We start from the raw sequence: 21775 nt of genomic DNA on the forward strand, positions 1-21775 counted from the left end.
GTAGAATTGCCTTTGTGGACCTTTATTCTTCCTTATATATTTTGGAAACAGTTTATCAGGTCCCTTGCCTTCTCCTCCATTCCCTCCTAAAATGCTATAATATACATATTTAACATACAAATATTAATCTATATAAACTTGGCATAGGATAGTAGAGACTTTATAAAATAGTGGAGACAGTATGGGGTCTCACATCATGTACAGAAATAATCTTCAGTGGGATTAAAGACCTCAGTATAAAAGAGGAAAATGGTAAAGGACAAAGCCAGGAAAAAAAATGTGAGAGAATCTTTATGTTCTCTGGATAAGGGAGGTTTTGTTTTAAAAAACCTAAAAGCACAAAATTCAACTACTTCACAATTCAAGGTTTAAGTTTAATGAACAGGGGACCCACTTGGGAACAGAGCCTTGATAGAACCTCACCCAGGTCCCCAAGAAGACTGTGTTCATTACAGTGTGTTTGTGGTCGTGGGGAGTAGACACAAGGGTCCACTAGAGAATTAATAAAATGTGGTGGATAGATCCTGAGAACATTAAGCTGTAGTTAAAAGTGATGAGATAAATGTATATTACAGGAACATGGATGAAACTTAAAAACATCCTGGCAAGTGAAAAATATGACAGAATACCAATCTAGCACAATGCCATTCTAGAATCAGGCTGATGCATTATTTTAATATGCGCCCTGTGTGGAAATTTTAAATATGGAATTCACTCAGGTGCCTGAGTGAACGGAATCCAAATACCTACTTTTCTCAAAGTGTTAAGAATAAATCCTATTGCTGGATTTTAAATTTGAAGAGTACCACTAGTTCTTGGCATAGTGCATTGCACAGAACAGGGCTTTAGGAATAAACACCACTATGAGCTGATTCTACCCTAAATTATCACCTCATAATATTTAGACCCGAATGAGTGCTAGCTCTTATTCCAAAAAGACACATTTGGTAGCTATCATGTTGCTTCCACATTTGCGTGATTGGCTGAGTTCCTGAAAGTTACCAGAAATGATATGTGAGATTCAGGATAGTTGAAGGATATTATTCATTTTTGTTGAGTTGTTAATCTTCCAGTTCAGGAGCTGACAAACCATGGCATGCAGGGCAAACCTGGCCTGCTACCTGTTTTTACAGAACCGTGAGCTGAGAATATTTTTTACATATTTAATAGTGGTTACACAAGGACCTCCATAATATTCTCGATTCTGCCTCCTGGCCTGTGAGACCTAAAATATGATCTGACCCTACAGAAAATATTTACCAGCCCTTGCCATGTGGTTCATTCACTCATTGGATATTTACTGACACCTGTTGTGTGCCAGGTGCTGTTCTAGGTGAGAATAGAGCAGTGAACTCGAGAGGCAAAACATCCTTCCTTCATGGAGCTTAAATTCTAGTGGAGGGAGATTGATAATAAAGGTTAAAAAAAAATAAGGCATGGCAGATCAGTGCTATGAGGAAAAGTAAAGTGAAGGAGGAGAACAGGGAAGACCAGAAGGAGACGACATTGAAGGCATGGCTATTATTTAGGAAATATTACAATATGTAACTTCTATTAAATTTTTTATTTGTTGATAAAAGATAAGCAGTTTTCTGAGTCTTTGCGTGGTGGTCTCACTTACTTTTGTGAGACTCCAGTATGATAAATTTATAAGGGGACTGTTGCCTGCCTGGCCTGGTCTTTGCAACATCCCCTTCTTATTACAAAACCTCTCATTATCAACCAGTCTTTGTTTTGTTTTTTTTTCTTCAACCCAAAGATAAACATTGATGCTTGTCAATTTCTTATTCATCCTACAACGGCTTTTGGCGAATCTTTCCTGCCCTCATCTCCTTTCCTTAAAAAAGTGTTAAAAAAATCTTATTGTACTTTTATTACAAAAACAAAATATAGCAGAGAAGCTAAATAATGTACACAAAAATAGGGCAAAGTTCAATTAACATTTTGGAATATAACCTTAGATATTATTTTTTATAAATAACATATATGTAATACTATATATATAAATATATATCTCATGGGATCATACTAATATATATATAAATATATATATCATGGGATCATACTAAACTATCATGTAACTAAAGTGATATATGGATGTAAGGAGGGTTTTTAAAAATTTTATTTTGTTTTCTTTCTTTATAAACAAGGAAATCTAGAGGTAGGAAGTTACTGGCATTAGTTCAGTGGCTCAAAGATTTCAAGGCAAGTTCTCTGTGTGTCTTTTGACCTTTTCACCCCTAATCTTAAAGTAGTTGCTGTAGCTCCAACCATTTTAGCCAGTCTAGATTGGAGGGAGGAAAAAGGGGGAAGGAAACTGTATTGGTTTCTTATTGCTGCTTTAACAAATTACCACAGACTTAGGCACTTAAAACAACACAATTTTATAATCTTACAGTTTTGGAAGTCAGAAGTCTGAAATCAATTTCACTGTGCTAAAACCAAGGCTGTGTTCCCTCCAGAGGCTCTCAGGAGAATCCATTCCTTGCCTTCTCCGGTTTCTAGGGGCTTCTTCATTCCTTGGCTCATGGCCTCTTCCTCCATCTTCAAGCCAGCGACATAGCTCTTCAAATCTTTATCTCTGACTATGACCCCTGCTTCTATCATCACATCTTCCCTGACGTGACCTTCTTGCCTCCCTCTTACAAGAACACTTGTGATTATGTTGGACCCTACTGGATCACCCAGGATAATCTCCCCATCTCAAAAAGCTTAACTTAATCACATCTGAAAAATCCCTTTTTCTGTGTAAGGTAACATGGTCATAGGTTCCAGGGATTAGGATGTGGATGTCTTGGCAGAGGACGTTATTCTGCCACTCACAGAAACCAATTAGAATAGGTAATATTTCTGTCAAGAAAATGGAAAATTCCCAGAAATTGCCATCAGACTTGTGCTGATATCTTTTTGCTCAAGGCTATATCCTGTGGTCACCCTTCAGTGACAGCTTTGATGGACTCCAAGAGGAGCCCTGTCAGGACTGCTCTGAATTTGGCCACAGTGACCTGACCGTTATACTCCCACCTGATCAGTCACTGACTATGGGCTACCCCAGAAAGTGTGTGAGCTTGGGCAAGGCAGTGCTCCACAACTCTGACACATCCCAAAATAACTGACAGCTTGAGGTAGTCTGCAGATAGCATTCCCAGGTCTGGGGCAATAAATCTGTCCCTGAAGGGGGATCTGGATAGTGTATCATGGTATCTGCTGCAGTCACGGTTTACAAGCTGAGGTAGGCATCTATGTATGGCTGTGGGAAACTGTCCACAGGTAGGGTCATGTAAATAAAACAGTGAAGCATGTGAGGTTTTATTTATTTTTTTATTATGTTAGTCACCATACAGTATATCATTAGTTTTTGATGTAGTGTTCCATGATTCATTGTTTGTGTATAACACCCAGTGCTCCATGCAATACGTGCCCTCCTTAATACCGAGCTAACCCATCCCCCAAACCCCCCTCCCCTCTAAAACCCTCAGTTTGTTTTCCAGAGTCCATAGTCTCCCATGGTTCATCTCCCTCTCTGATTTCCCCCTAACCAAAGAGGTAAAAGATCTATACTCTAGAAACTACAGAACACTTATGAAAGAAATTGAAGAAGACACAAAAAGATGGAAAAACATTCCATACTCATGGATTGGAAGAATAAACATTGTTAAAATGTCTATGCTACCCAGAGCAATCTACCTTCAATGCCATCCCGATCAAAATACCAATGGCATTTTTCAAAGTGCTGGAACAAACAATCCTAAAATTTGTATGGAACCAGAAAAGACCCCAAATCACCAAGGAAATGTTGAAAAAGAAAAACAAAGCTGGGGGCATCACGTTAACGGATTTCAAGCTATATTACAAAGCTGTGATCACCAAGACAGGTTGGTACTGGCACAAAAACAGACACATAGACCAATGGGACAGAATAGAGAGCCCAGATATGGACCCTCAACCCTATGGTCAACTAATCTTCGACAAAGCAGGAAAAAATATGCAATGGAAAAAAGATAGTCTCTTCAATAAATGGTGCTAGGAAAATTGGACAGCTATATACAGAAGAATGAAATTCGGCCATTCTCTTACACCATACACAAAGATAAACTCTAAATGGATGAAAGACTTCAATGTGAGACAGGAATCCATCAAAATCCTAGAGGAGAACATAGGCAGTAACCTCTTTGACATCGGCCACAGCAACTTCTTTCAAGACACGTCTCCAAAGGCAAGGGAAACAAAAGCAAAAATGAACTTTTGAGACTTCATCAAGATAAAAAGCTTCTGCCTGGCAAAGGAAACAGTCAACAAAACAAAGAGGCAACCCACGGAATGGGAGAAGATATTTGCAAATGACACTACAGATAAAGGGCTGGTATCCAATATCTATAAAGAACTTCTCAAACTCAACACCCAAAAAACAAATAATCAAGTCAAAAAATGGGCAGAAGACATGAACAGACACTTCTTCAAAGAAGACATATGAATGGCTAACAGACACATGAAAAAATGTTCATCATTAACCATCAGGGAAATTCAAATCAAAATCACATTGAGATACCACCTTACACCAGTTAGAATAGCAAAAATTGACAAGGCAAGAAACAACAAATGTTTGAGAGGATGTAGAGAAAGGGGAACCCTCTTACACTGTTGGTGGGAATGCAAGTTGTTACAGCCACTTTGGAAAACAGTGTGGAAGTTCCTCAAAAAGTTAAAAATAGAGCTACCCTATGACCCAGCAATTGCACTACTGGGTATTTACCCCCAAAATACAGATGTAGTGAAAAGAAGGGCCACATGCACCCCAGTGTTCATAGCAGCAATGTCCACAATAGCTAAACTGTGGAAGGAGCCAAGATGCCCTTCAACAGATGACTGGATAAAGAAGATGTGGTCCATATATACAATGGAATGTTACTCAGCCATCAGAAAGGATGAATACCCATCATTTGCATCGACATGAGGGGAAATCAGAATGTGAGGATTTAAAACAATGAGTGAGATGACAAGCATGGGACCCAGGCAGGCTATACAAAGAACAAACATAAATCTCACATAAGCTACCACTCTGTTATCACTGCTCATGAGCAGTCTTCTACCATAAGAGCTTTCTGGTAAATTGGGCTGGATTATATTCAAGGTTAGGTGGGGTCTCTCCTCAGAAACCTAAATCTTACCACCTGTGATCCAAATGACAAACAGTGGAGCAAACAAAAGAAAGGAAGATTCTGGATGTATTCTGAGGTCCAGCCTTAGGGTCACCACACAAAGGAAAGCACAAAGAGGGTATCCAGGGAGACACGACCATGTGCATGACCTTTGACTTTGACCTTGACCCCATCAGTGTCACAGATTTAGGCTCAATCAGACACTCAATTAGTATTCCCTTCTCTTAGAGAAGTTGAGGAGAGGAAAAGCCAGATCAGTACATACAGTCTTACCCCCTTTTGTGGTTCATAAAACAAAAATCTAAACATATACCAAACATTTAAAAGTGGATATATCTGTGGCCTTGGGTCATAGCTGGGACAAAGATCAAATCAGATAGGGCCACTAAAAGATGGAATCAACCAGAAACAGGTAACTCAGTTCTCCACACAGAACTCATTAAGTAGGGAACATTCATTTTCCATCCCACCGGAGGGATATCTCATGAAGGCTGATGTTCATCCCATCAGATGGAATAGTATCCTTGGGAATAAAACAATAAAACAATACCATAAGCACTTGTCACTTTCATAAGTGCACCCTTGTCAAGAAATGGTAGCTAAATGTTACAGAGTGTCAGGACATAGGAGGCCTAATCATGGCTTCCCCGGGCACTTGTATGTCCTGGTGGTGTTTGGATGAAATCGGGACAGGGTTTTCTTCATCATCTGGATACTCTTTTATGTTGCTTGAACGTTTTACAGAACACAAGTATAATTTTTAAAATTTAGTCAAAAAGAGTTATTTTCCTGTGGGAGGTAAAAACAAACACACAAAAACATTTTGTGGATTCTCAGGTGGAAAGTAGAGTTAAAAAAATCCTGTGCTGCAGAGGGGACTGCTTGGCCAGATACATTTGCTGAGGGAACTGCTGGGCTGATAATATTTCCTGGAACTCCGGGAAGGCCTTCCGGCTCTGCCAGTTTCAATCCCCGATGGTGCTGCGGTTGGACTCACATGACAGGGAGCTGTGTCATGCTTGGCACAGCACCACTCCACATACCACCCTGCCTGCATCACCAAATCCTGTATCTTGTTAATTTGTTTGGCATCACCACTAATGCCTTCACTCCTGCACTTCAGGGTTCTACAGTTGTGATTTGTAGTACAACACAGGCCTCCTGAGGACCCCCAAATCCCTTTTGTTCCTTGGGCCATGCCAATTCCCCTTTTAATAAAAAATATAAAAGCTTAAAAAACTGTTTTATTACAAAAATAAAAACTTTGGAAATATAGATATCTGTACAAACTTTAAGCCTTTTCCAGGCAATACCCTTGATTGAAATAAGCCAACAAAGCAAAGAGACAGGCTATGGGGGCCCAGGTGATTGGGATCCACCAGAATTTCTAAGTTCTAATTTTCCTCAGTACCCACTCAGCCATGCTCCTTTTCTGATGGTCTGCCCCGCATGGACCTCCGCTTACCCTCACCAGGTAATAAAAGAAGGATATGATTTTAAGACTAGGGTAAACATTGGTGCAAATCTTAGTGAAGACAGGCACTTCACATTAATAATCACAGCCTGGTGACTGTCCAAGTTGCTCTCAGGAGTAAGTTCTTTATTTGCCTTTCTAAAATCACACAGGCCTTTAATCCTTGATTATTCTAAAAGTGGCAGATGATTTACTGAGCTATTGCTTGTGTTTTGTTCTGACTGATCTAGAAGAAGAAAAGAATATAACATGTCTTCTCTTTTCATCTCTGCTCCCTCTCTCCCCTACACCCCCAAACCAAGGGCAGTCCAGGCTTCTAGTCCTGAAGAACAGAACATTTCCTTGCCCTTAGGGCAAAATTAAGAAACTTTTGTTCTTAAAGAATTGTCTTTAGGAAGAAAGACAAGTCTCTTCTTGAGTTCTGAGGTGGGAGTGAACAAACCTAGACAGCCTTGAGAGCTCGGAGGAAACCAGGAAATGGTCTTGTGTGGGTCGGTGGGGTGGTCCTTGGCTATCATTAGTGACCCCCATCCTGAACTCCTCCTAGCACCCCAGGAAATGGCACAGCAGCCCTCCCCAAATATTTTGATGTGTATAACCCCAGAAACTTTCACATTGAACCTGGAGGGAGGAGAGAAGCCACCATAATGATTGAGATGGAATTTCCTAAAAGCCTAGTGAGACAGGGCCTCAGAGCAGATGAAATTGAATTAGGGAAATAGAAGAAATATGAGAAACTTTACACCTTAGGATGTGCAGCAAAAGTTTCTCACATTTCTTACAGTTCCCTAATGTGTGTTATATAAGGTTTGGTCAACCTCTTTGTGATGTTAGTGATCTTTGGGAACTGAGAAAATGGAATTTTTTACTCAACTTTATCCTTTTCCATCTTTTATTTTTCCTTTCAATTTTTTTTTCTTTGGAATATAGTAGATGGAGGGGCTTGGGAGAAAAGTAGATTTTTTTTAAGAAAAAAAAAAAACACAGCCGTTAATTTGCTATCTGCTTACATTTCCTGAACTCTTTCGAAGGACCATTGAATGATAGGACAAGACAGTAAGTCCTGGCAAGAGGAAGTCAGTTGGTGAAAATATACCATGGATATTTCTCTCTGCCTGCTATTACTACCACAGCTACTCCGGTTAAAGAAAAGATAAGGACAGAGAAACCAAAGAGTGGAAAATTTCGATGCAGAGCAGAGAACCTGATTTAGCAGTCTACACTCTGAGAAATGAGGTTCCCAGAAGTGGGCAGGTCTTTCAAACAGTGTCTATTTCATATTAGGAAAGTCTTTGAGTGTCAGTGATAGGTGGGGGATCCCCGGCTTGTCATTCTGGCAGTGTTACTGCTAGAGGTGGCTGCTGCTGTCTGGATAGAGCACCCACTGCACTGTAGAGTCCCCAGGTAGCCACGGCAGGATTTAGGACTATCTTTCCATAACATTGTTACTAGCACAACTACCACCTCGTGGTTGTTGGGCTATATCTTTCATCAGGACACTTTCACATATGTTACCTTGTTTGGGGTGAGGGAAGCAGTGTACCCGTGCTCTCAGTTTACAGATGAGGAAGCAGAAGCTTATGAAAGTCCAGTAACTTATGTAAAGACAGCTCATGAGTAAGAGAAGAATGAAGAGGGACAAAAATGACTGAGCAGGGCTGAATATTAGACATGACGGCTGAATCATGTCTCTTCATTGAGAATTTCAAAAGGCATACATGGGGAAGAGTGTACATCCCAGAGATTTCCATATCGAATTATCTAGTCATCATTATCTACCTTAGGAGCAGTAGAAATAGTTTCTTTGGAGTAATTTTTTACATAATAAGAAATGTAAAAGCTTAAAAAACTATTATATTATAAAAATAAAAGGAAGTATAGATATCTGTACAAACTTTAATCCTTTTGTAGAAAACTTAGAAAATATAGGGGACAAATGAAGAAACAGACATAATAAGGTACCTGCAACACAAAGGTAAACAATAACCTTTCCAGGGTTTTATCTACATACATGTGTGTGAGTGTGTGTGTTCACAATTGGGATCACACAATGTAGGCATTTTATGTGAGGTCTTTTTAATTTAACCTGATGTCCTAGCATGGCACCTGTTTTGATCTGGTAGAGCTGCCATAATGAAGTACCACAGACTGGGTGGCTTAAACAGAAATCTATTTTCTCAAAGTTGTCAAGGCTAGAGTCCAAGATCAAGTTTTTGGTGGGGTTGATTCTTTCTGAAGGCTGCGAGGGAGAATCTGTTCCACGCCTCTCTCCTACCTTTTAGTGGTTTGCCAGCAATATTTGGTGTTTCTTAGCTTATGGAAGCATAGCTCCAATATTCCCATAGTGATCTCCCTCTGTGCAAATTTTCCCTTTTTATATGGACATCAGTCATATTGGGTTCGGGGTCCACCCAACTCCACCATAGCCACATATTAACCAATTGCATTTGCAACAACCCTATTTCCAAATAATGTCACATTCTGTGGTACTGGGGATTTTGGACTCCAACATATGAATTTGGGGGGAATACAGTTCAACTCATATAACACCATGTAGCATTAAGGCATCCCTGCGACTTTCATTTTCATTGGAAATAAAATATTTCATTGTACAAATACAGTGTCATTTATTTAACCAATCCTCTATTGTTTAATATTTGACTTGTTGCTTTCATTTTCCTATTTACTAAATGCTGCTTGTTAACCTTTTGATGATTCATAATGAGATCCCTCCCATCTCAACATGAGTGGGTCCATTGTGGCATTCCAACTAAAACTTAATGACCCAAACTCCTGAGAAATACAAGTCATAAAACCTACACTCAGTCTAGTTTCTTAGCATATGTATAGAAGCAACCCTCTGTCTAAACCAGTGGTCTCCAAAGTTGAGTGCAATAAAACAACATTTAGGGATATGGAAAAAACATTAGAATTACTGTTTCAGTTTTCTAGTAGACTAATTCATTGTCCATTTTTGTCTTATAATGTTCATAATGTAAAACTAGGGTAGTACATACAATAATTTATAAATAAGTATTTATAGATTATGGGCAATTTTTAAAAAATCTTTCCCCAATAAGGATTATAAATTGGAAATCACTAGTCTTGAATGTTTATCCAAGGACTTTTCCCCGACAATTCCTAATTTTTTAGCTGTGACTCACAAGCCAGACCTTAGTAAACTGCATACTTGCCAGGTCATTACCTCTGCTTCTAGCTTTAGGTCTCCATTCTGACTGTGACCCCAACCCTTTGATTCTTCTCCACATGGCCTTGCCTTGGTTTCTAGCTTGGGTTCAGGAGTAAACAAACAAGTAAATAAATAAGTGACCTATGATTCTGGAGAACAGATAGGGAGGTTTAGTTGTGTGGGAAGTTAAGTGATCTCTGCCCTCTTACCCTTTCAGCCTCCCATAAGCATCTTCAAAATGAAGAAGGAGAAAAGGACCCACTTCACATTGTCTCAAAGCCTGCCCTAAGTGGTTTGCTGCTCCCCATTTTATTATCCCAGATGTTTGCCACTTAGTCACATGGGCCCACCAAGCAGAGACCCTCAATTGCTGACAGTAGGGAGCAAATATTTTTCTTGGTTTCTCTTTCTGCTTGTACAATTAGGAAGTGTGTGCTACCTGCATTCCATGACAAGGTATGAAACAGTGTGTCTGGCTCTACCAGGGACAATGTTCAAGATAGGAGTTTTTTCTTTTTTTTTTTTAACAAAGATCCTGGAAAGATGAGAAAGAATGGGTAGAAACCAACCTTCCTGACTTCTGGAAACCAAATTTGTTTGTCAGTCTCAAGCTAGAAGAAAAGTAAATTTTAAACCCCAAGTTGCAAAACAAGATGGAATTAGCTTGACTTTAATGCAAATTCACATTCAGGAGTTACTTCTGGCCAAACCCTTTGCTTATTGTCCCGTAAGTCATGTTGGAATTCCTTTGGCTTACTGTTACATATGGTTTTTGGGTCAAGCCTACGGAAAGCCATCAATATTTTGGATTTCATCACTTTTGTTTCTACTTATTTACTGAAGCAAAAAAAGTATGACCTTTTTGTAGAACATAATAAAGTCATTCTCCCACTTAGAAGCAGGCCTCATTCTAGAAGTCTGTATAGAAGTTGTTTAGGGCTATGAATACATTTTCTCCTTGACTTCTAGTCTGAACCAAAAAAGCATTTGTGCTGAAATTTTATTTATTTATTTATTTGTTTGTTTGTTTATTTATTTAAGATTTTATTTATTTATTAGAGAGAGACACAGCCAGAGAGGGAACACAAGCAGGGGGAGTGGGAGAGGGAGAAGCAGGCTTACCACTGAGCAGGGAGCCTGGATGAGGGGCTCCATCCCAGGACCCTGGGATCATGACCTGAGCCAAAGGCAGATGCTTAACAGCTGAGCCACCCAGGTGCCCCTGTACTGAAATTTTAGTGTGTAGAAGAATCATGTAGTGATTCTTGTTAAAAAAGAATTATTCAACCCCACCCAGAGATGTGTGGGCTCAGAAGCTCTGCAGGGGGTCTGTGGATCTACATTTGAAATAAAATCCTCAAGGGATACAGATGCATTGAGAAGCATGCTATAAAGGCAGTTTAACCCACAATGGACTGAAATACCAGAGATTTTAGATGGAAAATAGTAAAATAAAAGTTCCGAGCTGAGAGAAAATATTTAGAATAGATTTACAAAACATATCTAGAATGGTGTACAATGAACAGCAGATTTATTTAGAGTAGGATAAAGAGGTGCTGATTCATTTATCCTCTCAACAAATATCATTTGAGGTTCTACTTTGAGATAGTCACTAATTTAGATGAGAGGACCATAGTGGTTTGACACAGTTCCTCTCAAAGTTTATAGTCATTGGAGGAAGCAGATGTTAATCAAATTATCACACTACATGAATAAATCATCACAAATTGAGGTAAGCACTCTGAAGAAAAAGTATACCATTCCCTAAAAGTGTAGGACTTAAGTTGGGGGTGCGCGGTGGGGGAAAACTTTCCTGAGGAGATGATACTTGGGCGGAGATCTGAATGAAGTTGTCTCGGTGATGTGTGATTGGTGGACCGGTGCAGGTGGCTGGGGCTGAGGGCATTCTAAGGGGATTGTGTATACAAAGGTCTAAAGAGGAGGAGGCACCTCTCTGGCTGAGAAGTGGGAAGAAGGCCAGCGTGGCTAGAGCACAGAAGTTGAAGTGGCAGATGGCAGAAGAGACTGGGGAGGGAATCAAGATCCTTGCAGACCCTTGTGTAATGATGTTGATCTTTAGCTTAAAATCATGAAGTGGAGTGGACTGTGTGTGTGTGTGATCACTGGTAGCAATGTGAGCAGATTGCAGGATGGCCAGAGTAGATACAGATAAAGTTTGCAAGTTTTTGCAGTGCTGTGAGTGAGGTTTAATGGCCTTTTGGACTTAGGTAGAAAAGTGGAAAAGGTGAGAAGAAAACAGATTCCAGAGACATTTTGGAGGTTGTTGGTGGGTTGGCTGTGGGGAGTGGGTATCACAGAAGATGTCTTGGGCTTCTATCTTGTGCCTTGGATAATGGTTATGCCTATAATTAAAATAAAAATAGTGGAAAGGACCAGATACTGGGGGAAAGATAGTTTGTTCTTTGACATGTTGAGTTCAAGATATCAAAGCAGAGATATTTAGGCAGGTTGATGGAAAAACACATCCAGAATTCACTGGAGTAGTTTGAACTGAAGTTAGAAATTAAGGTCATCGGTGTCCAGATTATTACTGAATCTTTAAGCATAAGTAATATTGTGGGATGAGAATTTAGAGGAAAAGAGAAGAGGTTCTGGGAGAGATCCTTGGAAAACTTCAATATTTATGGCAAGTAGAGGAGGATGAGCTTGATAAATCTGCAAAGGAGTGGCCAGAGAGGTGTTAAAAAGCCAAAATAGAACAAAAAATAACCCAGAAGATTGTGGTGTTATGGAAGATGTGGGAAGAAGGAAGAGTTTCAAGAAAGAAGTAGTAGTCCTTGCTGCTGAATGCTGCTGTGTGGTCCAGGAAGATAAGGAATGAAAAAAAGATTCCCTGATAGATGAAAGTGGTTGTCTTTGGTGGACCTCACAGGAGCCATTTTAGTGGTATTGAAGGGAATAGAAGCCACACTGGCATGTCTGGGAAGCGAGTAGAGGTGAGAAAATGGAACAGTTTCATGACTCTTACTGGTCTCTCTAACAGTTAGTAGCATTAGTTTTTGTTTGCTTGTTTGTTGCCCAGTTTCTTTTTAAAGTGTGTTGTTTTCCTTTTATGTCTCAGTAGTGGTGCTTCTATTTTTATCATCCCACCATTAGGCTTGCAGAGAGAATAATTAAAAATTTTTTAAAAAGCTGAAAAAGAATAATAATAAAAAAAAACTTCCATAAGAGACTGGACAACAGTACCAAGAAAAAGAGAAAGAGTGAAAGGGGTTCACAAAGATATGTCTACAGATAGAAATAAAAATAAAAATAATAGAACAATATAAGAGAGAACTCTTAGGACACTCTTATTATGTATGAGGCACTTGGTAAAGCACTTTAAATATAATAACTCATTCAGTAATCACAGCTCTAGGAGTTATTCTCATTCTGTAGATCAAAGGAATTGGGACACGGAGAGTTTGAGTGAATTGCCCAAGGTCATCTGGATAAATAGTGGTTGAGCTGGATCATAAACTTTGGTGTCTTGAATCTTCAGTCTTCATAACTAAATGAGAATGAGTTTGGCAAGTAGAATCAAGTGAGTTCAGAGTGGTAGAAAATACAGACAAAGCAGGGGACCTGACATGGGCTGAATCCCACTGAGGTGAAGTGAATGGTAGCATGGGAGAGATGTGAGCAAAAGTCCTGGAGTATGGACTACCAGTCCCTCCTCCTGCAGACACTCCAGCTAGTGATTTTCTTAGAGACCACCGCCCCACCCCCACTACCCCATCTTTAGGCTTATAAGGGCAGTGATTGAAATATTCACATCTCTTAGCGTACTCAGTCTTCTTTATATGGTAGCAGTATGCTACTGCTTTAATTTAGCATAGTCTGACTCAGCTTTGAGGTCTTAACCCCAGTGGTGGGATGATAGGAAAAAAATCCCTCTTGATAACATGTCCCCAAAGTATTTTCCTCTTTTGGCACAATGTCTAGCATTCAATAATAGTAGCTATTTTATTATTGTAACCTCACAACTGAGAAGAGGGGGCGCACATAGTTTTGAGGATGCTCTTCTTGATAGGCAACTTGGCCATATCTGAGGGATTTTTTTTTTTTTTTTTGGCTTCTTTGGCCCTATACTTTAAGAAGGTCTTAGAGCATGTTCAGGTGAAGGTAAATGAATTAATAGTTTTATCATATGAAAAATGATGGAATTAAGGATGAAAAAAGAAGAAAAGGAATACTATTGGCAGAAACTTCAAGAAGATACACTTTGTCTCAATACAAATAACTAATTTCTAACAAGGCCTTTGAAAGTTATAATATGCTGCCTTAAGGAATAATGTGTTTCTCAACCTTGGATGTGGTCAACATGGCTAAATATATATTTGATCAGTGATAGATATGTTGTAGATAAATGATTGATTCATAAGCTGTAAAGAGTAAACATGTGGAAGATGTCTATTAAAATAGGCACCCAAATAGATCTATTGAATAGATGAATAAATTAATGGAGCTGGAAGCTATATCCCAGAGAGTCTATGATTCCATATAATTCTTCACATCTTGGGAAATCAGAGTAGTGTTTCAGTGACAAGGGATAGTTTTGGATCCCGATGGGGCACTGCCCAAAGGGAAAGGTCACAGTGGGACTTGGGTTTGGTTGGCATGGTGGCCAAGGAAGAATGAGGTATGATGATGAGGACGGTGGTTACAGCCAGTTGGTCAGCTTCTGTTTTATCTTGAATCACTCCAAGCTCTTGGTGCCTAATTACTGTAAAAATATCAGGAAAATACATCCTTATCTCCAAGGAATATCACCATTGAAGGACAGGTGACAGGGAAGCTCAGGCAAACAGCCACCAGGGACAAGAAAATGTACATTCTGGCAGACAAATGAACAGTCATATTAAAACTAAAGTTATTAACCCTGATAATCACCTTGAAAGGATTTTTCTAAATTTTTTAACGAAGAAACAAGATTCAAAATACATAATTGACGTCAGCTATTCCACCCATGACTCTCAGCTAAATGTCTTTCAGCTTTGCTCAGTAGCTCCCTTCTGTTCTAAATGATTCTAGGGCTCTACAGGAATTTATAAATTCTGATGTTGCTGATTAAAAGTAATTTTACAAAAACCTTGTTGATAAAAGTGTGGTGGCTATTGAGTAAACAGTTGTCCTGAATTGTCAAAATATGTCAGCACAACTTGCTATAATAATACGTTTTGAACTGGTGGGTCAACTTTCAATGCATTAAATGGGTTCCTTTTTCTTCCCATGGATTTTCTTTGATGTTAAATTGTCATGGTGACAGAATAGCAGCATTGCCAAATGTAGTTTTCATGGCAGGAAAAAAATATAAGCCACATGCAGTAAAGCAAACCATGGAAACTGTTCAACTGCACATATCCAGAGCTGACATTCAGATAGGATAAGTCGGTCTACTTGCAGGCTATATATCCTTGTGGAGTTGGCTACAATAAATGTGTCTCTCTCTTTCTTTTTTCTTCAAGATCAAGAGCAAGAAGATAAAGAATTAAGCAAAGAAACACATTGTGGTTTATAATTCTGAAAAGGAAATAAGAACAGCTCTCAAACCGGTGCAAAAATGAAATTAAGTAGAAATTATGATAAAGATCTCCTTTGCTGCTTGTAGAATTTGCCCTGGGACCTAAGGTAACCTTTGCAAATTTGAGTCTGTCTTACTGTTCTATTCTGACCTACTCTCCAGAAGCAGGAGTTTTCTGGAAGGAGTGCTTTCCTACTTCTTCATGTCTCCTTCCACCTGTTGCTAGGGTTATTCCTGGCTACCTACATTTGCTTTTTCAGAAAGGAAAAATGAGGTAAAAAGCTTACAACTGGAAAAACTTGTAAGATCACATAGCCTGACTTCTTCATTTTATCCACAAGAAAAAAATGATGCTTCTAAAAGTTCGGTGGTTATCCCTGCCCACACAGGAAGCTAGTGGCATTACCGTGGGTAAACAGCTAACACTTGTTGCAACAAGATCATATTTTAAGTTCTTTAAAAAACGTTAGGTAATTTAATCCTCCCAACGATCTTATGAAGTAGATACTAGTATCTTGATTATTTTACAGATAAGAAGAGTTTGTGTTACTTGCTTCTGGTAAAAACCAGGAAGTAGCCAAGCAAAGACTCAACATGGGCATCTATGGTGGAGAAAGTCATGGGGTTTTTGAGGAACATAAATTTATATTGCAATTCTTGCATCAGTACTTAGCAGCTTGGAGATGTCGGGTGGTTTCCTACATCTCTCAAGCCTCAGTTCCCTTGTCTGTAAAAGAGGGTGATATGGGATGGTTTTAAAGGTTAAATGAAATTATATATGTCTTAGCATAGTGCCTGGCACTTAGGAAAGGCTCAGTTAACAGTAGCTATCATTTTTATTATCATCATTTTATTGTTTTTAAAAAGATTTTATTTCTTTATTTATTTTTAGAGAGAGTGAGAGAGAGTGCAAGCAGGGGGAGGGGCGGAGGGAGAGAGAGAATCCCAAGCAGATTCCATGCTGAGCACCGAGCCCGATGCTGGGCTCCATCCCATGACCCTGAGATCATGACCTGCCCCGAAAATAAGAGTGAGATGCTTAACAGACTGAGCCACCCAGGTGCCCCTCATCATTTTATTATTTTTATATCTCAGTCTTCTGGAGTCTATCGAGAGATTTCCACTAACCTGTTTATCTTATTGTCCAATATTGTCCAAACACCTCTACAAATACAATGTTTATGAAGCCTTGAACCATATTTTTCAGCATTGGAGTTGCATTAGAGTAAAAATGTAGCCTCTCCAATAAAAATAATTAAACAAATTTTAGTTGTATCTTTTTGTTCTTTAGTTTTTGAGCATATCATTAAGGGTCTATGTAGTTTCCAGACTTCTTACAATCACTTTATTTCTCTTATTCTCTACCCATACCTAAAAACAGCTCCTCTTAGTTACTATCTCCTCAGTGTCCCTTCCCCCACATTCGCTATATATAAATACACAATTATATTGTATTACCCAAGGCCACCTTAGGTAAAAATGTAAGTATATGATCATCAAATTTCAGAGTGTACAGTTTCCTTAAAAATCATGTTATCTGATCATTGTTGGGGGAGGATGTGAGTTAAGATGTGTGGATGAGGATTTATGATTTTAAGTTCTACTCCAAACAACCAGCATCATCCCAGCACAGCAGCATGATTTATCCCGCATGCAAATTTTTACCTTTTCTGAGTGGCCAGTAATTGTATCTCTGCCAGTCCCATCAACAACTGTCTACATTTAGAAATGTTAGCCCAGTTATTAATCTACAGGAAATAACAGTAAGAGTGTTGATTCATGGGTGTGGAGTTCTATATTATAAAAAATTTCCAGGTAAGGTGGATTAAAAGCAGCAACATTTTTCTAGTATCAATTGTCCTAAAGCTTAGGTGACTCACTATTCCTATAGATTCTGAATCTCATTAACGTTGTAACTGTGCCCAAAGTTATTCCAAAATATATAATGTAGGCTCTGTTATGGGAGCTTTTTTTTTTTTTTTAAAGATTTTATTTATTTATTTGACAGAGAGAGAGACAGCGAGAGAGGGAACACAAGCAGGGGGAGTGGGAGAGGGAGAAGCAGGCTTCCCGTGGAGCAGGGAGCTGTTATGGGAGCTCTTTGCTAAGGTTATGGAAGAAACTGGTTTAGAGCTTAGAAGTAGAGATGGAAGGTGTGTATATGTGTGGGGAGGGGAATGATGCTGAAAAACACCTGGAATTTTAAAATCATGAGGTTAGGGATACTTGTGCAGAATTGCTCCACTTTTCCTTTCAACTCTATAACTGGGTGATGTTGATGATTAATTCCTTTATGCTTCTTCTTGCATCCAAAAGAGTTGGTTAGTGGAGCCAAGCACTCTTTATCCCTGATTTAAATAGAGAAAACCACAATAACATGGAATCAGCAGTACATAATTGTTCATCTTCCAAGATTTCAGAACTCAAATTTATTTATTTATTCATTCATCTATCCATCTATTCAACAAATATTTGTGGAGCACACATTATGATCCACCAAGAATTGACCAGGTTCTGAAGGACTGACTGACACAATCAAGCAAGATAATGCTCATTCATTATAAAAGATAATGCTCATTCATTTTAAAAGATTTCTAATCATCAGAATGTTTGGGCATGCCTGTCCTGAGACAACCCAAATTTGTCAGAAGATTGCTTGGACAATGAGGAATCAGAACAATGATTATCAGCGCTTTTGTTTGTTTTATCAGACTATGAAATAGTCTGAAATACATACCTCTACCATAGCACCAATGATTACATTCAATTAATATCCATTCTATGAAAATTATCAAGTAAGTGTCATATGCCCAACACTGTATGAGGTACTAAAAAAAAACTACCAATTATTGTATACCACTCAATTTTACAGATCCAGCAATTTATGTATAGAGGAGTTATGTAAGTCACCCAAGATTATACAACTTTCCTTACCTGTTCCTTCCACAACTTGGTGATGTCATAGCTTTTCTCTCTTTAGTGCCTCTCCTAACCCACTGGCATCAATCCTGAGATATCAGTGAATTGCCAATTAGTCACCTAACACTTGACATCACAGAGCTTTTATGCTCTCATTTCCCCAAGATTAAAGACTTGAAACTAAAGACAAATAGAGCTGGGTTTGGTATAAAATAAGGCTGATATTATAGATTGAGCACCAGTAGGCCTTGGTGTTTATGTTTTGCAGTGAACTAGCCAGCCATTCCTCTGTCTTCCTCCTTCCCCCCACCCCTCTCCTTTTCTCTCCTGTCCTTCTCCAGAAGAAGGTATTTGCAAGATTGTTGGGAAAGATTACACTTAAAGGTATGGCCTGGGAAAGGAAGGTTTTCCTCTGTGTTGGGCCTTATGTGAATAGAACACCATGATCTCCACAGCAAGCTACTTTTCTTAAAAATGCGAGGTGACTGAACATGTTCTGCAGGCAGAGCTAGGAGAGTCTTGGGAAGTGAGCCAGGTGGCAGCAAGTCTGGGGAGGGGAGCATCACAGTCTAGGTTGATGTGAGACTGGACTTTCTTAATGAGCAGTAAGCACTGGCCCATATGTGAAACATACAGATCCTGTTGACCTGGGCAAATAGAAGCACAAGATTGACTGACATGGAGGACTTAAGAAGGTGAGAATATAGAAAATCAAATATAAGGTAGAAGAAGTATAAATACAATCAGATTAAAACAATTACTTTTAAGGCATCTGGGTGGCTCAGTTGTTAAGCATCTGCCTTCGGCTCAGGTCGTGATCCCAGGGTCCTGGGATTGAGCCCCGCATCGGGCTCCCTGCTCCGCAGGAAGCCTGCTTCTCCCTCTCCCACTCCCCCTGCTTGTGTTCCCTCCTCGCTCGCTGTCTCTCTCTGTCAAATAAATAAAATCTTTAAAAAAACAATTACTTTTAGGGTGTGCCACTCTTGGGGTCGTGAATTTGAGCCCCACATTGGGGGTAGAGATTACTTTTAAAAAATCCCTTTTAACATTTACATGTGAGGATGTTCTACAATTAAGAATAATGTAAAATCATATTCATTGTCTTGTTAATGGAGACACAAAATATTGGCAAGAAAAAAGTTGCAAAATAGTATAGAGTGTATGACTGCAAGATATAAGAAAAATGTGTGTATGGAGAAGGCTGGTTGTAACATGTTACTGGTGGTTTACATTAGGTGATATTGTAGATGACTTTTAATTTCTTCTTCACACATATTTGTATTTTCTATAAAACACTTATTTGTATTTTTAAAAATATTTTTATTATTTATTTATTTTTTTTAAAAGCTTTATTTATTTTAGAGAGAGAGAAGCAGACTCCCCACTGAGCATGGAGCCCAGTGTGGGGCCCGATCTCACAACCCTGAAATCCTGACCTGAGCTGAAATCAAGAGTTAAATGCTTAACCAACTGAGCCACCCAGATGCACCTTTATTTTAAAAAGTGGGGCCCAAAAAAATAAGAATTTTGTCAGTGATTCTGTACTAAAAGCAGGAAGCAGTTTACAGCTGTTAAAATTTGGCCACTAAAGACACGGGTTATTTTGGTCTCATGACAGATGTTTATGGAACAGGATGTCCCAGCCTCTCGTAAGTCAGACTGGCTAACTTTGTACTTTGCACACTGTAGTCTGCTGTGAGCATGAGGAAAATCAAAGCTGAAAAGGTATTTAATTTATCATGATGGTGAAGTGCGGTGTACCTGGAAGACGGATGTTGCAAGAGATTCTAGTCTCTAGACAGCAGGGAAGGCAGAGAAAATGCTGAGAAGTTGTTGACAACCATACTGGTCCCTTGCCTACTCTACCTCTTCCCTAGCTCTGATAGCCTGGAGGAATTAAACTCCTTTTCAACTTCTCCCAGGCCTCACTACTCCTTGGTCCTTGTCCCATCAGCCAAAGCAGAGCATATTTATTAGGATTCTTTGAGGGTCATTAACATGAAAAAACACTGATTTTTAATTACTCTCTTTTCCAGGTCACCATTGACCATTGCCCATCCCTGTGTCCTCACAGAGCCTCCCCTCAGTTCTGAACACTTTGAATTCTGTCTTCACACCTTTGCAAGGGCTCAGTAACTTCTGTCTGTGTTCCCCTTGGAGTGCACGTTGCATCAATTTCCTCACTGCACCAGTTCAAACCATTAAAACCATTACTGCCTCTCCTTTTATCCTTTGCTTCCTGGCCTCAACCCTGCTTCCCCCTACCCCCAGATCCTCCATTCTTATGCCAAAGTTTTCTTTTAAAAACAAATGCTCATGCCACTCTTCCCCCCACTATCTAATACCTTACGGTACTCTATGGTATAATCCAAATGCGTATGCATGACCTCAAGTTATATCCCCAGTTTCTTTACCCACACCACCCCTTCCTCAGAGACTAGCTCCTGGAACTCTAGGTTCAGCTCCAGTAGATGTGTCTGGTCCAGAAGAAACATATTCTGTTTCTCTATGCCTTTGCTAATGCTGTTCCCTTTGCCTGCCTTTCTTAGCCTAAACAAAAAGCCTTCTGATCTTTAAAGCCTCAGCTCAGTTGTTACTTCCTCCTGGAAATCATAAATATAGCCACCAAATTTATAGTTGTTCAAGTATTTATATGTGCTCTGAGAGCACTCTCTGTTCCTAGGTATGGTGTGGCTTTTACCGTTATTGTATAATAATTCAGGGGTCCTCATGTGTAAAATGGAGGTAATGGCAGTATTTTCCTTAGAGGGCTGTTGGAAGGACTAAGTGAGTGATATATATATCACATTCTTTGTTAGGCAGGTTCGTGTAAGCTAAAGAAATAGCTGCACAGTTAGTAGAAGGCAGGCAAAGAGGCCATGAGGCAATTGGTCCTTGAAAAGTCACCAGCAAGGAAAAGCCATAATTAAGCAAAATCCAGAAGATAAATGCAGTAAATTGTGAGGTAATTCCCTGTTGGTAGCAGGAATAGTAGGCAGACATGGAGGATCCCAAGGCCCTGAGAGCAACTGTTTTGCACCTCTGCTGTGATAGATACTGAATCCTGTCCTATTCCCAACCTACTTTCCTGGCCTCATCAAGGAAATACATAATTTGCAGGGCCCAGTGAAAAGTGAAAATGTGAGATTCCTTGTTCAAAAATTATTAAGAATTTCAAGACAGCAGCCTTACTGTATTAAACCAAATGAGTGTCTATTTCTTGCAAATATAATAGTTTGGTGAAAATATTCCTCCTTTAAATCTTGTTCCCCGGGATGCCTGGGTAGCTCAGTCGGTTAAGCATCTGCCTTTGGCTCAGGTCATGGTCCCAGGGTCCTGGGATGGAGCCCAGAGTCGGACTCTCTGTCTGCCACTCCCCTTCCTTATGCACTCTCTTTCTCTCTCTCTCTGACAAATAAATAAATTTTTTAAAAAATTTTTTATTGTTATGTTAATCACCATATGATTCATTGTTTGCATATAGCACCCAGTGCTCCATGCAGAACGTG

At 39.4% G+C, this 21775-nt stretch overlaps 1 long non-coding RNA gene across 3 annotated transcripts in view; it reads left to right on the plus strand.

The window, feature by feature from the left end:
* LOC118546359 (uncharacterized) overlaps positions 1-21775 on the plus strand; it is a 566662-nt gene that overhangs the window by 372407 nt on the left and 172480 nt on the right. For all 3 annotated transcript variants that reach the window (XR_013443080.1, XR_013443082.1, XR_013443081.1), the window contains one exon: positions 15292-15454. This is a non-coding gene — a long non-coding RNA (uncharacterized LOC118546359). The remainder of the gene's footprint in view (positions 1-15291; positions 15455-21775) is intronic.

The sequence above is a fragment of the Halichoerus grypus genome, chromosome 12 (assembly GCF_964656455.1).
Source record: "Halichoerus grypus chromosome 12, mHalGry1.hap1.1, whole genome shotgun sequence".
Classification (NCBI taxonomy): domain Eukaryota; kingdom Metazoa; phylum Chordata; class Mammalia; order Carnivora; family Phocidae; genus Halichoerus; species Halichoerus grypus.